Below are 15,807 nucleotides of genomic sequence, written 5' to 3'. Positions count from 1 at the left end.
CCAGAGCAAAGTGTCTGATGGTGAAACAAAGGAGCTGTCTGATGGAGTTTCTGAATCCGAAGCGTACAGTCTCTTAAAACCAGTAATTTGGCAATGCTCCTTACCACAAGCTTAAGTCATGTTGGCTTTACACACAGACTTTGTAAAACCACACTTTAGTACTATTGCTAAGATAATTCAGCAGCTATGCAGATGCTATTATTTTTGCCTTTTCTTGAAATGAAAACAAATACTGTATAGCCTTTGAAGGAATGGTGTTAATTTTTGTGAAGTTTTTCATTTGGGACGTAGTAAACTGAGAGAGAGCAGAGCTTCTGCCTCATCCCTGCTTAAACTCAGGTATAATAACAAAAGCTGCCGTGTTTTGGGATAATTTCAGAAAGGAGAACTTTTCTAAATCTGTCATAATTTTTGACCACCTCTGTTAAACCTGTATAAGACACAGTAGGGAAGCTATAGCACTTGCTATAGCCCAGAAAGCCAACCGAATCCTGGGCTGCATCAAAAGAAGCGCGGCCAGAAGGTTGAGGGAGGTGATTCTGCCCCTCTACTCTGCTCTGGTAAGACCTCACCTGGAGTCCTATGTCCAGCTCTGGAGCCCTCAGCACAAGAAGGACATGGACCTGTTGGAGCGGGTCCAGAGGAGGGCCACAAAAATGATCTGAGGGCTGGAGCACCTCTCCTACGAGGACAGGCTGAGAGAGTTGGGGTTGTTCAGCCTGCAGAAGAGAAGGCTGCAGGGACACCTTATTGAGACCTTCCAGTACTTAAAGGGGGTCTACAGGAAAGATGGGGAGAATCTTTTTAGCAAGGCCTGTTGTGACAGGACAAGGAATAATGGATTTAAACTAAAGAAGAATAGATTTAGACTAGACATAAGAAAGAAATTTTTACAATGAGGGTGGTGAAGCACTGGAACAGGTTGCCCAGAGAGGTAGTGGAGGCCCCATCCCTGGTAACGTTCAAGGTGAGGTTGGACGGGGCTCTGAGCAACCTGATCTGGTTAAAGCTGTCCCTGCTCAGTGCAGGGGGGTTGGGCTAGATGACCTCTAAAGGTCCCTTCCAGCCCAAAGCATTATATGAGTCTATACCGCATACTCAATAGTTACCTATCCAACTATAAATTAAGCCCTGATCTTTGCAGTCATTAGGTAAGGGAACAAGTCCCAGATCTAGCAGAGGCTCATTTCTATTTAATGATGTGTTTTGTTGTCAACAGAGTCCCTTCAGTTTCTTTGTATTTTCTGCATAACACCTGAATCTGTCTGCCTACACAAATGCTGCAGCAGTTACTCTCATTTGTGCCAAACTGCTTTAATTTCACTGGATTATAATAAAACAATTGAATCAGTAAGTGTTATATTTGCTATTTTACATCAATGTGCAGTTCTTTTAAGAGGAGACCCAGGCTGTAAATTATATGGAAGAAATATTTCTTATAGCAGACAGATAGATACTAAAATGCTTCATAGGGATTTGTTTCTATTGAATATAAAACACAGCACACCTAAAAAGGTGACAGTAAAAGTGCTGAATGGAAGTTAGAGAGAGATGCTTTTTTTACATTTTAGCTAATAATAATGCACAGATACAACACAACATTGCTAATGGCATTCACAGAAGACATAAGACAGACTCTGAATATTTTGAATGATGTACAATGAAATAGATTAAAGCATACAGCTAAGCAGTTGCTGCTGTGAGAGGATCATTCTCCAAAAACAAGGGGTTTGATTCTGTAGCTTTGTACTTGCCTCCAGTAAGCTGCTGAGCAGCATCAGCTCCCAGATTTGCAGCTTTGTGTTTTGCAAGATTTGGCTCTCAGTACAAAAGTTAGTGACAAGTGCAATTTTTAAGAAGGTTTCAACATCAGTATAGTCTCCTGGACTATTATTCACTAGTGATAGAATATCCCGTTTCACGTATCCACACTGAAGGATTTATCACTGTGTACTGTAAGTGGGTTAAAATTTAGCCACATATTAGGCCATTCCCATTGATGGGAATGTGGAAAGTTTAGCATAGTTCTGAAACAGAAACAGATCTGATCATACATATTAAGCAATGGAATTTAAGCTTGAAAGCATTCTCAGGGGGTTTCTATTGATAGAGTAAGTTTGGGTAAAAAGGAGTGGACCTTCATCCACAGGAATATAGAACTACAGTATCTGAGATATGTGCATGGTATTCAGTGTTCCAAACTGATTACTAGATATGCATTATTTGTCAGCATCCTAAAATCCACATTAATTTCCTAGTGGACTGGAATCACTCTGGGTCCATATTTGAATACCTGCAGAGCCTGCGTCCCTTGTCAGGCATCAGATATGGAAGCAGCATTCACAAACTTAATCCAGAACGTTAAAAGAAACCCAACTTGACTATTGTTTGTGCAGCACTTTGAAGCTGGTTGACAAATTTCCAGAAAGCCAGGACTTCTGTGGGCATTTTTTGTCAGTTTGTCAAAATAGAAATATTTCTCAAAGAACAGGGTTTTTCTGAACTTCAGAAATAAGGCCTGCAAGGAATCCCACTGGCTCACCTGGTGGGCTGCAGGAGAGTACAGGCTCCAAGGATCGATGGCTCCAAAGAAGTCCCACCGTATGGCCTCCCCGCTGATGGGGACTGCTGCCACCCCAACACCTGCCGTTTCCAGGCCCAGCTGCTTTGTGGAAGTAGCAGGGCCATCCTCTCTGTTGTGAACCCAAAAGCTGTATGTCACATTTGGTCTTCCAGTTGAGCAGCAGGAAACCTGAGACCTTTGAGAACTCAGCTGATGCCCAGGCTCCGAGTCCTGAAGCCCTGGGAGACCCTCCTCCGGGCTTCTCAGGACTCACTCTGGTACGCATAGCTAAAAAATGTGAAAGCCCTGGGATCTGGGAACCTGTGTTTCAGAGCCTCCATTAAAAAAAAATGAATTAAAAAAAAAGAATGTAAAGGCACGAGCAGAGGGGTTCTAATATGCGTTCTAATAAGGCATCATTTATTTTCCTTAATTTTGGACCTTCCTGTGGAACAGAAGTTGTGCCACTTGACTGCTTCTACTAAAGCCTACCATACTTGTATTGGATGAACACTCTGATATTTGTACTTTGTGGTATTTAATTATCTGATATCTTAAACTGCATGATTAACTATTAAGAGCTGGAGGCAAACTAAGCAACTGTTACAGTTATATAAGCGATACCCTGGAGCTCCCCTATGAAGATATGTATGAACCCATACCCAGGCCATCCTCCCACTGATCAGCAGGATCCAATTTTAGCAGTGTGCTTGTCAGCTGCAAGGCCCCTCAATGGAGTGAAGACACTCCTTTTCAAATGCCTTTGCTGTCACTGGGTGGTATCCACTTGTAGCTGCAGAGAAAACATGGAGAAGCAAGGAGAGACAGATGAAAGGAAGAAAGATCAGGGCAGTCCTTCATCAAATCCCTTTGATGTAAAAGGGAGATGTTATAGTTTGGGTATCTGTACAGGCAGAAGAAATAAGAGCAGAAGACAAATAAGAAGAAAACCATGAAAGTATGTGGAAAAAATTATGACTCTGCTCTTTATTCTCTCTCTCTTTTCATTAACAGAACAGAACATGGTTTAACTAGCAATGTATTTTAGGAGGTTGTCTTTCTTCTTATAAGAGCTCAGACGTTTTCACTCACTTCTGCGTGTCATTTCTGGGTAGCTGCATACAGATCAATTATTTCTTCTCATCCAGGACAGATTCATAATTTCCTAGTAACACTTTCAAGATTCTTAAGTAAATAGAAAGAGCACCATAATTGTATCAGCCCTTTTATCCCAATTAAATAGCTGAGGGCCGCTCAAGTACTGATTAGCCTATACCCTTGCCCTGCAGGATAAAGAATCACTCTTATTGGGCTTTTCATGGGCCAGAGCTCATCTGCAAATTGTTATTCTTTACACAGTATCCAAATGAGAGAACTTCTCAACAGCAGGGAGTCTATTCATTAATATATAAACTCTAGTTGATGAAGAACAAATTACTTGATTGCCTGAGCAAGTAACTGAGCTACCTCTCAAGTATGCAGCCATGCTGTGGTAGCTCATGGATTTCAGTGGGCAACACAGTCAAGTAGTTATTTCAATAAAGGCAGGAACCCTTTTCTGAGTTTCTAAAATAAGCACGTTGTAAGTGAAGCACTTTAGATTGCATTTATCAACAAGAAAGATGGCCCCATCCTGGGCAGGTAAAAGCAAGATATAAATAAATGTATGCTGTCTCTGCTGATGGATACGAACCTGCTGCTGGCACATTACCTCAGTTACTTTAGACTCCTTTGAAAATTCAAGCCCTAAAATCACTTCTACCTCCCCCCCTGCCGCCCACTGCCTTCTGAAACCCTATTTCTCTTCTCAGCAGGGAGAAGGCTGACTTTAGCAGGGTGCGTGCAATACAGTCACTCTCTTCTCCCAGAGCCCAAGACTCACCTTGGACACGATCTATATCTTGGAAGTATCCCTTTCTCTACTGACTGGGAGGTTTGCGGCAGCATCTGGCCAAAGATGTGCAGCCTACTCCACCAGCATGTTCTGCTCTCCCCCAGAACAAGCAAATGCTTTCTCTCTATTCCCTGTGAAAAGGGTCGAGTGCTGTGGCAGTGGAAATTTCCTTGAGCGTCAAATTGCTATGAAGGGTTCTGCTGCTGTGACTCTGCAGCAATGTTCTATCTACCAGACTGGAAATGACTTTAGGAATATATTTATAATTAGTGCATAACTTAGAGCATCAAAGACCACGATGTGTACCTTTTTCCCTTCCAATCTGTCTGTCTGGTCAAACCAGAGGTTTAAAGTTTCTCAGGGCAATAGTTGTCCTTCACTCTATGCAGACATGTGCCTCATAAAATGAGTCTTGACTTGTCACATTTAAGCACTAACACAGCACAACCAGCAAGTCACGAGAAATAATCTAAGTACAAATAAGCATTGAAACATGAGATGGGTGCTGTTAGAAAACTCTGAGGTTTATGTGTCCACCACACTGGTTAGCCAAAGATTGAAGGCCATTTTTCCCCAAAGGGCTGAGAAAGGAAAAAGAAAGGAGGGAGAGTGTTAGGGGAAAGTATTGTATTCTTGTCCTGTTATATTTTCCCAGGCATCTACTTATGGCCAGTATTGGAGACATACTTGACTAGATGAACTTCTAGTCAGAAGCAGGGCAGCACTGGCAAAGTGTTTTGCCACTTCACAGCCTTCTTTACTTATAAATTATAAATGTTACTATATATAATGTAAGTTATAAATTAGAAAAAACTACTCAGACTCAGTTTCTTCTTTTAGTATAGCTTGGCTGATAACTCCTCTCCACTGTTTTGAACAAGATAAAGCCACAGGCTGCATCAGGGCCACTGACATGCACCCAGAACAAATCCAAACTCTACCAGTCTTGCATGTTTTATTTACTATTTGGTCTCCTCTTGCCTATAAGGGCTGAAACTGGAACTAATGCCTAGTGAAAAAGAAAAAAAAAAAAAAAAAAAGAAGAAAGGACAGACCAAATGCACTCTTCATTAACAGGCCTTCATACAACACATTCTGTTAATTTTCTGTTAATTTTATCCCAGTGTTTAGATGCCAAGGAATGGCAAGACACGTGTGAACTATATTAATTTAAAAATAACAATGTACCTTAAAAAAGATATTAAATCAAAAAGATGAAAAAAGAGCACAGAAAAGAATATTTAACCAGAGCAGCTGGTAATTGCTGTCTCTTCTCACTTGAGTTTTGATATTTTTTCCTCTACTCGACTGGGTTTCCTCTGCTATGCTTTGACTTTTTCTACATGATGTGACATTGGTACGTTATTGCCTGACAAAGCAAGAAATTTTGAAGCTGACTTCTGTTCTATACAGTGAGGAATTACTGAATTTTCCCCCTTTTTGTCAGGTATAATGCATTGTCAGGTATGACAAGTGTTCAGTACAGTTGTTGGAACTACAATATTACATGAATGAACTACATGAGTAAGTCTATCATTTATTTTGTTAGGACTTTGACAAGAAATTAATTTCATTCCATTAAATTGTCATGCTATTTATTAATATTCTATTATTTCTATTTTCCATTTTTCAACCCACAGGACTGCAAATCATCACTGATGTGCCATGTGGTAGGTCAAGGGTGACCATCTTGAACATAAGATCTTCACAAGGAACTACAGTTCGCATTGCAACCTGCTGGCTCACAGCAGTTAGCTACAAGTTTCAACAGTTCACAAAGGTAATACAGCCTCTTCCTGCAGCAGCTGCAGCAGATGGAAACAACAGACTGATGGTTGAAGAGGAGGAAAAAAAATTTGGGAACTTTTTCTTTTCTTTATGTCACTTCAGGGGCATGCTGTGCACTTGGTGGGGCTGCCAGGAAGCTTACTACAGCACCTTTGGCACTGGTGAGAAATAATCAGTGTCAGGTGTCACAAAGCAAAGTCGAGATCAGCCACAACTGTGGCCACAGCAGTGACAAGGGAGGGTGAAACACTGGCTGCTAGCAAAGTGGAAATTTCCCCAGAGTAGGCAAAAAGGTTCCAGTGGCCAAAAGCCAATAAAACAGATCTGCTCCATCTAGTCATAAAGCCTCTAGCATAAGGATAGCAGGAACAGTGATGTGTCTGTTCCCAAATGCCAAAAAACCCACGTAGGAGGATGGATGAAGCCCAGTTCAGGGGATAACTACAGAGCCAGTATAAACCACTGAGGATATGAACACTGTCAGTTCAAGAAGCTGAGCTTTCTGTAACTTTTTAGTGACTTATGTCAATAAAATGATTGCTCTTTTGTATCAGAACTGCAGTCCATCTACTTCAGCATCCTGCCTTTCAAGTACCTGAAAAAACCCTTCAGCAAGTATGTATATAAAAACCAGTCTGTTCTTGTCCTCATACTACATCTTCTAGCACCCAGAAGTTACCTTCTGAATAAAGGAAGAGTTTTATTATTCTTCTCAATAAATCCATTAGAATTCATTATGGAGTAGTTGATACATCAGTTTGTGTTATCTCTGAACACAATTAAAAGGATGAGAAACAAGATCTTGGTATTTATCAATACTTTGTAGTATTAGTAATAACTTCAGCAGCTGCCTCAAAAGCATTTCAGTTCCTCTAAGCTGCTAAGTAATATTAACTCAACATTTGCAAATTTTCCAAATACTCCTCCTGTTAACTGTATACTGTGACACTCTGACTAATGAGGCCAATTTAACAACTTCCAAGTTTTAAATTCAACAGTTAAAGACAGCCACTGATATCTAAATCTGCTGAGAGCAAATTAAATGATTTACAGCCAAATTCTCTAAAGTTATACCATCACAAAGTTAATGTGGTATTGAAGGACCTATTTTTTCCCTAAATATGCTATCAGATATTAATGATAAACTCAGCCAAGGTTGAGACCAACAGGTTTTTGGGAGAATTGTAAGTTGTAAGGTTAGCATCATATGTTTGTGTGGTTTTGGCTTGACTGATCAGATATTGCAGGATGTAAATAATGATATTATAATGCTTCTTTCCTGAGTGACAGGCATAAAAGCTTTCAGCAAGAATTCACTTCACATGCTGAATGGGGCCAACCAGTTGTAAATAACTAAAAGACCTAAGACTTTCTCATTATCTTAATGGATCAGGTTGCCAGCACCAGCCAGACTTTTAAGTCTTTATTGACCTGCCTGCACCTTTATATTCCTTGATATTTCTTAGAAAAGGTCTTAGGTCTCCACACTTTTGGGCAACCGACAGCTCTTTGTACATGAATGAGGATGTTTCTATAACCTCAGCTATGTAGTAATTTCATTTATTTAGATAGAAACTTTTTTATTTTGTTGTAATTTCTAGATATTTTTCATAGTATGTTAGTCAAGAAATAATCAGGACACCTTTTTGCATATTTTAATTTCTTTGTAATTAATTAAAAAAAGAAAGGTGTGAAAAAAAACCCATAAAATCTGTTTTCCATTTTTATTCTTTACAAAATGGGCCCAGTAAAATACTTAACAAATGTATAATGACTGTAATAGGCAAGTACATTTTACTTTTGATTTTCAATCACAATTGTAATTTTGCTCCCAGCTCCAGTCCCTACTGAAGTCTATAATGGTGTTGACATTGACTTCAACAAGGCCGCAATTTGATCCTCTAGAAGCTCATGGGTGTTTTCAAGCAGAAGGTATGAAGAAATATGGGCAGGTGTGTGTGTGTGTTTGTGAAAGCAACGGAGAGGCCACACCTCTGTCTTGTATTCAAAAACTATGTACTTAACTAGTTTCTTCAAATACCACCAGGGCTTGGCTGAAAAAGACTTTGTTGGAAGCTAAAGACTTCATAAAATGAACCCCCCAAAATGTGTAGCAAAACTGGACTATTGCAATTAAACTTACCATTTTCTGAAAAAAAAGCCATTTTCTGCTAGTAGTTCAACAAAAAAAATGTACCTAATTACAACGAATGGCTCTGAAGCGGGACTGAATATCTTCAGATGCCTGAAAATTTGCAGTAGACTACTGGCTATGCTAATGCAGCAAAACACTGGCTGTCTTCATCATGGAGACCCAGCTCTTCTCTGTAAAAAAGTGACCTATAGTGAAATGGGACAGTTTTCTGGTTTTTGTTTATTTGCTTTTTCTTATCTTCTCAAATGATGCAAGACATAGGTTAGATCAGAACACAAGAAGAGCATTCAGTAGGGCAAAACAACATTGTTTAAAACTACAGCACCGTTAAACTACCAGGCTTTCCAGATACATGATTTCTTTTTTCATTGTGCAAGCAAGAGCATTCCTGTTACAAGGGGAAATTAGTTAACAGAGCGAGATCATACAGCATAGTAGGGGAGCCCTGCTGTTACTTGCTGAAAGAACGTCAGAACTGAAAGGAGGAGGTATTAAATGTAATTCCCTGCTGCTCGCTCTCTTAAGGCACAGGCAACTCTCTACTGGAGGCCTGCTAGCTGCAATCAAAGTTTGCCCTAAGAGACCTTCTCCACCATAAAGCCATACGCAGCAGCAACAGCAGACTATAAAGCTGTTATTAAATTTAAGCACAGTCCTGGAAGTCTCCAGCAAAGGAGGATCCTCAGCTCTGGTACTTCTGAGCGAGGCTCTGCAGGGTTTCACGGAATCGCAGAGCGGGTGCGGTGGGAAGGCACCTCTGCGGGTCAGCGGGTCCAACCGCCCCGCTCAAGCAGGGCCACCCAGAGCTGGTTGCCCAGGGCCACGTCCGGATGGCTTTTGAATGTCTCCAAGGATGGAGACTCCACCGGGCAACCCGTGCGCCAGCCCTCCGTCACCCTCACAGGGAAAGGCGATTCCCGACGTTCAGAGAGACCCTCCTCTGCTGCAGTTTGTGCCCGTGGCCTCTGGGCCTGTCACGGGGCTCCACTGAGGAGAGCTCGGCTCCCGGCACCCTGAGCTGCCCGCCGCCCTCCCCACAGCCTCGGGGAGGCCTCCCGGCCCCTCCCGGCCCCTCCCGGCCCCTCCCGGCCCCTCCCGGCCCCCGGCGAGGGCGGCGCTCCCTCCCGCGCACCCCGGGCCCCTCCAGCCCGCGGCTGCCCGGTTACCTCGCAGCCGGAGGCAGCGGGGGGGAGGACGGGAGCCCGCCGAGGTCCCGCGGGCCGAGACCCGCACAGCAGCAGCCGCCGGCCCGCGGGGATCCGCCTGGCAACCGCGGCTGCCCGGGGAGGAGCCCCGAGGCCGGGTCGGGCCGGGCCGGGCCGGGCCAGGCCGCAGCTCCCCCTGCCCTGCCCGCCGCCACCGCCGGCCGCCCTCCGTGGGCTCGCTGCCCCGCGGCCACCTCCGCCCGCCCTGCCTGCCTGCCTTCCCCCCCGGGGACGCCTGCTCAACTATTTACAGCTCTCCCGCCTTATTTTTAGAGCCCAGCCTGGGTCTCGGCAGCAAAGGCTGGCGAAGCGTATGCGGGGCGCGGCTGGGGGAGCCAAGGGCATCACCCCCAGTGCATTTCAGAAACACGGGTAGCGAAGGGCGAGCGATAAAATGTGTCGGCTCATCAGATTAAATATTTCGAGCTTCAGCGTGGGCTTGGGGCTGCTAACGACGGCCATGTGCCCGCCGCTGCCTGGGGCAGGCTGCAGACGGGCCCCTCCGCCAAGGGTCTGAGGTGGAGGAAAGGCTGAAGCCACCAGAAGGGCAATATGGACGGTCAGCGTGGCCTGCTGGCACCGTGCTTCCTAACTGTGTGTCTCTTTGAAGGTGTTACAGAAAATAAGACCTCGGAAGCAGAAATGCTCCCCACACATTTAATGTTGAGTGGTGTTGGATGGGGAAAGAGCTGGCAGAAAAACGTATTTCTGTGCCATCAATAACCAGCTATTGATTGAGATGAACAACTGAAGCATACATGTCAGTCATAAAAGTGCTTGATTATCAATACCCGATCTTCAGCATTATCTTAGAAACAGGCATTATTGTAGGCGTTCATTAGCTTTTTTGAGAATATGCATTCACCCTGAAAGATACGTCTTCCCTTTCCTTGGTACGTTAAATTAAACTTATAGGGAGCTGCATGTGCGTAATAAACCAGCATATAGCCCAGGGCATGCACATTCCATCACCAACGTCCATTATCTGCATTAAGTGACCAGAGGATAAATTAGATTTCATGTGAGCACTACCCTGATATTTTCTGAAGTTCTTTAAAAATGTGTTTATCCAGACCTCTGTGTCTCCTGCCTTTCAGATTATGCATCTCCAAAAGACGCTGTTAAGAAGTTCTGTCACAGAGAGAAACTGGAACCAAAGAACCCACAGTGGAAGAATTACAGGCCACAGTATCAGGCAAAAAGGTTCAAATACCATAGACAAAGCAACTGCATAGGCTTATGTAATTTTGAAACAAATCTTTCACAGGGTTATTAGCAGGGGTTAAATCTAGCCTTTTCAGAGCCCAGATAGAGTCTTAGCACTTCACCTGAAGGAATATTTTAATTAATTGCTAGTTATTCTATACTCTTATTCATTGTGCTCTAGCCACTGCAGAGGAACATCTTTGTTTTAGCTAGTTTCACCTGCTGTAGAGCAAGACATGAGGACGGACACTCCGAGTAGAACATACTGATCATTGTGCTCCTTGTGTATAGTTAAAAGAGATTTAAACACCAATACCATGCTCTGGAAAATAGTGTAAGTTGCTGAGCACAAGTTGTAGCAGTGTCTTGCTATAAGTTTCAAGTAGAAAGTGACACTGCTGTTCCAGAGTCATCCTACTGACATCCCCTCTCTAGAGTCTGTCCTGAGCCTTAGTGGCATATAGGGCAAGAATGTATCTAGAAAAAAGCAACAGTTATACAGGAGGAAACTTAAACTTCCAGCTTTAGAAAATTGTGTTTAATGTTTCCAGCAACTTCAAAATAAAATATGCCCAGGTGGCAAGTGGAAGACTTTCTTTTCCTAGAAGTCTTAAGGTTAAATCAGGCAACTAAACGTTTTTATCTTCTAGCTTCCTGTCTTCTAGCACATCAATACAGGTGACAAATGTTCTGAAGGGCAAGCTATGCTTTAAATTTCACCTAGGCAGTTAATTTGCATACAAATAACTGACTAGTCCTTTAATTATCCCATAGTTCTGTTGATGATAGACAAGAGCTATAGCTCATACTCCCTCAGTTATGTTGGTGCAGCAAGAATAACAAGTAAGTTAAAAAAAAAAGTATTTTTGTTACTGAAGTCAGCACACGCATCTCCAAATTCACACAGGGAACAGATGCAATAAGTAAGAAGATACCATTTATACGCAGTCGCTATTTGGGGTTGAACTGTGCTTAAGAGAAAGTTGCGTAGATCATAAGTCTGCAATCAAGAAAAGTTGCTTTTAATGTGCTGATTCTTTTAGAACCAGGATAAGGCTTTTACATCTTTTAAACATCCACTTTTCTCCTGTCAGTCATTGTTTTAAGCGAAGAGAAGGAAAAAGAAAACAAACACCTTATGCAGAAGATATAAAGCTATTTTGAAGAGCTTCCTTTACAAATGCTCCTCTTGGGACCCAGTCTCTTACATAGAGTGGATCTCTTCTCTGAACCATCCTTCTCTGTGAACAGGTAAGTTCTGATGCGTTTATTGCCTTTTAATCTAATGGACAGGTTTCTAGCTTGTATTTAATTAACATAACTTATGCTGGCACTCTTGAAAAGGGGGAAAAAAAGGTTTGTTGAAAGCAAACTGTTAAAGAAATTCAGAATGTTGAAAAATAAGCAAGAGATAAAGGAGGTCAAACAGAAAATTGCTGGTTTTACCCATATAGAGAGAAAAAGCTATCTGCTGTTCTTTCTTCCTTTGTTTTCCTTAGACTTAGCAGCTTCTTTTCATGCTAGCCATGATAGAATTTTGCTTACAGCCCTACTCTTGTTTAACTCAGTAGCAAGATTTTTTTGATGACCTATTTCTGCAGGAATAAGGCAATGTCAGTCTCAGTGTATACGTAGTTTCTGATTTGATGTATTTCTGAGCAATATTAGTCTCTTACCTGAAGAGAGAAATACAACTATTTCAAAGTGATTTGATCAAAGTTATACTTTGGGTATATATATATACTTTTGGTGGGGGGGGGGGGGGTGGGGGGGGGGGGGTGGGGGGGGAGGGTGTCTATATGTAAATATATAGACCAAGTTTGGGTTTGCAAATGTCGCTCAAGATTAAGCAACATTTTATTTCAATTCACATGTGGGAATAAAAGGCTTTGAACTTTAAACTTGACTATTGTGGCAACAGTTATGTTATAACAACAGTTATGTTGTTGTTGTTTTCACTTTTTCTAATACAACTTGGTCAGGAGACAACATACAAAGAAGCAACAATAAATATCAGTCTGGTTCTGTAGCCTTTACTCGAGTGAGGAATAGCACTGAGTTTGGGGGGACTACTACTGCTATAGGGACCACAGTGATGGGAAATTATTTGGTTCTTAAAGATTTAATTAGTTAGTAAAATACAAAGAAGATGCATAAAAATTCAGTGTTGTTGGAGTTTTCAAGAGGCACAGCAACTAAACAAACAGTTGAATGATCTAGCAGCAGCAGGAGACCTGCTAATGCAAATACTTAGCAGAGTGACTCATAAAAACAAGCCGAAAGAAAAACATTAACCAGCTTGCCCTTTCTTCCTCTCTCTCCCTCCTTTCCTCCCTCCTTCCCTCCCTCCTTTCCTTCCTCTCTCTCTCTCCGCCCTCTCCTCCACTTCCCTCTCCCCCCCTCCTCTATCTTAAAAGAACAAACAGATCCACACCAGGGAATTTTTCCCTACTTGCATATGGTACGTCCAAAAGAATTGGTAAGGGAGGCAAAAGTGAGATGCCATTCCATTTTAAAACCTAGACCAATCTATGACAGTCTCCCTGTTGTTGAATCACTGAATGGAAAGAGGTCTAAAGGGCTTGTCCAGCTGCCTTACTACATAGACTTTTTAGTCACCATCTTGGTGTATAGGGTTAGTTCAACCATGGCAGACAATGCTGGGTTAAAAACAAACATCAAGACTAAGACTTCAAATGTAGTTGTGCTGCAAAAATTCCTTAGAGGCATTAGAGCCTAATTTTCAGAAGTATAAATATCAGAAATAGTTGAATACTCCCAATCTTTGGCAATCGTAATGTATCTGTGCAATTTTTGTACTAATTCATGTTATCCTTTTGTCCTCTGCTTTCTTTCTCTCTGTGTGTCTTTCAGTGGATATTGTTATAAGCTGGGTGTACCGTAATGTGTTTGGAGTTTTCTCTGCAGTTTTCTCTGGCTTTTCTATTCTAATTTTTTTTTTCCAGGAAGCTGCAGTCACATGAGTTTAACCAACATACCTCTTACATCGTGAAGTGATCACATTAGTGAAGGATCCCACTTGAATCAGTGTGACGTTCAGACTACTAGGTGAAGGCTATTTGTAGTACAGGAGTTTAAAAATATTATTGTTTGTGGTTGCCACATATGACTACCACTTAGGAAGGAGATCATTCTCTTAAGGGGCTCTCTAAAGCACAAGTTTTACTTCTTGAGAGAACATACCAACTGCCAATGCTTATACTACCCTGTGAACATTAGTGGAGAATGTGCATCTTGCAAGTTCAAGCATACCATAAAGACTGCAGAATTAAGCTTCTGTTGAGATTATTTCCATCATCTTCTTTTTCATATGTAACGTACAAAATCTCCATTTTCATTCATAACCAAGCTAAACTGATGGGTACTTACAAATGTACTACATCTTCTCATTTATCTCCAGAGGACATCTTCATGGCACAGTTATAAGTTACTCTTGTTGCTGAAATTTTAAAAGCAAAATCTGTCCTTTGTGTTTTTCATCTTATATATAAATAGCCTGATTTGATTCTTGGAAAACTTTAATTTCTGGCTGCAATAAACTGGTGCAGGAACATGTTTCTAAAATACATGTTTCCAACCACTGGAAGGAAGTCTATCTTACTGATATCTTTATCATTAATTTGCAGTAATGATCCAGAAACTCAAACCAGCAGGAAGGATAAAAATGTAGAGGCAAGCCTTAAATAGCTTGTTGACAGAGAAGCTTTAGAAACAAATTTAGCCTCAATCTCAGCTACAGTGACCACTTGCCACTCTCTTTTTATATGGCAGTGTATTCTGTGCTATTTACTGTTTCATCATGTGTCTGTAGAGCAGACACTGTCCCTTGATCCTTCATAGGAAACTACATGACTGAATGCAACCCCATAAGAGAAGGCAGGATTTGGGAGCTGGTGCAAGAAGTCTGTTCTCTAAGCCCTGTTTGGGAGTACGCCATCAGTACCTTTACTCATGCTATGGGCTTTTTAAGCAGAGCTGGTGAATTCTTCAAGTCCTGAAGTCATGAAGCTAATTAGGCATTACACTTATAAAGTACCTCAGCCTGGATAAACCCATCCACCAGCCATATGGACTACTGCAGTATTTTGGTCTCTGCAGTGGCACTGAAGTCACAGATTTGCAGTCTGATAAAGGAGATTATCTTTAGGCCTCATGTCAAGTTGGGCTTGGGGTGGAGGTTTTAACATCTTCACCCGAGACCCTGCTGAGTGTTGCTTTTCTGTGTTCATTGCAGAAGATACATCTGCACAGCTAAAGGAAAGATTAACATAGGTTCAATCTTTTTTAGAGAAAGGCAAGATCAAATATGGGTTTGCAGATTGAGCTTCGCCTTTCGAAAATGAAACCCATGACCCAGGGATTCCAAGCCCTTCACATTCAAAGGAAAAGTGATGAGCAGAGATGTTGATGGACATCTGTGGGATTTAATTCATGGTATTGACAGCAATTCAAATTACTACTGTTGTTGTTAGTAATGCAATTATTTCATTAACTAGTTTAAAAATAGTTAGCAGAATCTGTTTCATAACATTTTCAACAAATCTCAACCTGGACGCAGATGGATGATCCCTGTTGAAGTGAAGTGCAGGGATATCTGTTGAAGTATTTAATTTGTGTTACAATGGCACATTCCATGGCATTGCCATGTCATGTGTTACCTTGGCTGTAACATTATGTTGCCTAAATCACTATGAAAGCCCTGTTCACTGCATTGTGCAAGAGACCTGGTGATTGCTTCCCAGCAGTGATGAGAATGAGTTATGAGCCTCTCTGCCTCTTCCTAAAATAACAGGGAATGAATTTCATGTGGGCAAACACTTGACTCATTCTTCTTGGAACTGATAGCTTACCACACAGGACTTGGAGGCTGCTCAGTGAACCAGTCCATGGTTCACAGGAAGAAGAAGCCTCCAGAGGAGCTCAGACACTCAAAGAATAACATTCTTGGCCAAAAATAACCCTGAGCACTAAAAAC

The sequence above is a fragment of the Pelecanus crispus genome, chromosome 3 (genome assembly GCF_030463565.1).
Source record: "Pelecanus crispus isolate bPelCri1 chromosome 3, bPelCri1.pri, whole genome shotgun sequence".
In the NCBI taxonomy this organism is placed as follows: domain Eukaryota; kingdom Metazoa; phylum Chordata; class Aves; order Pelecaniformes; family Pelecanidae; genus Pelecanus; species Pelecanus crispus.
This window is presented reverse-complemented; position numbering follows the sequence as displayed.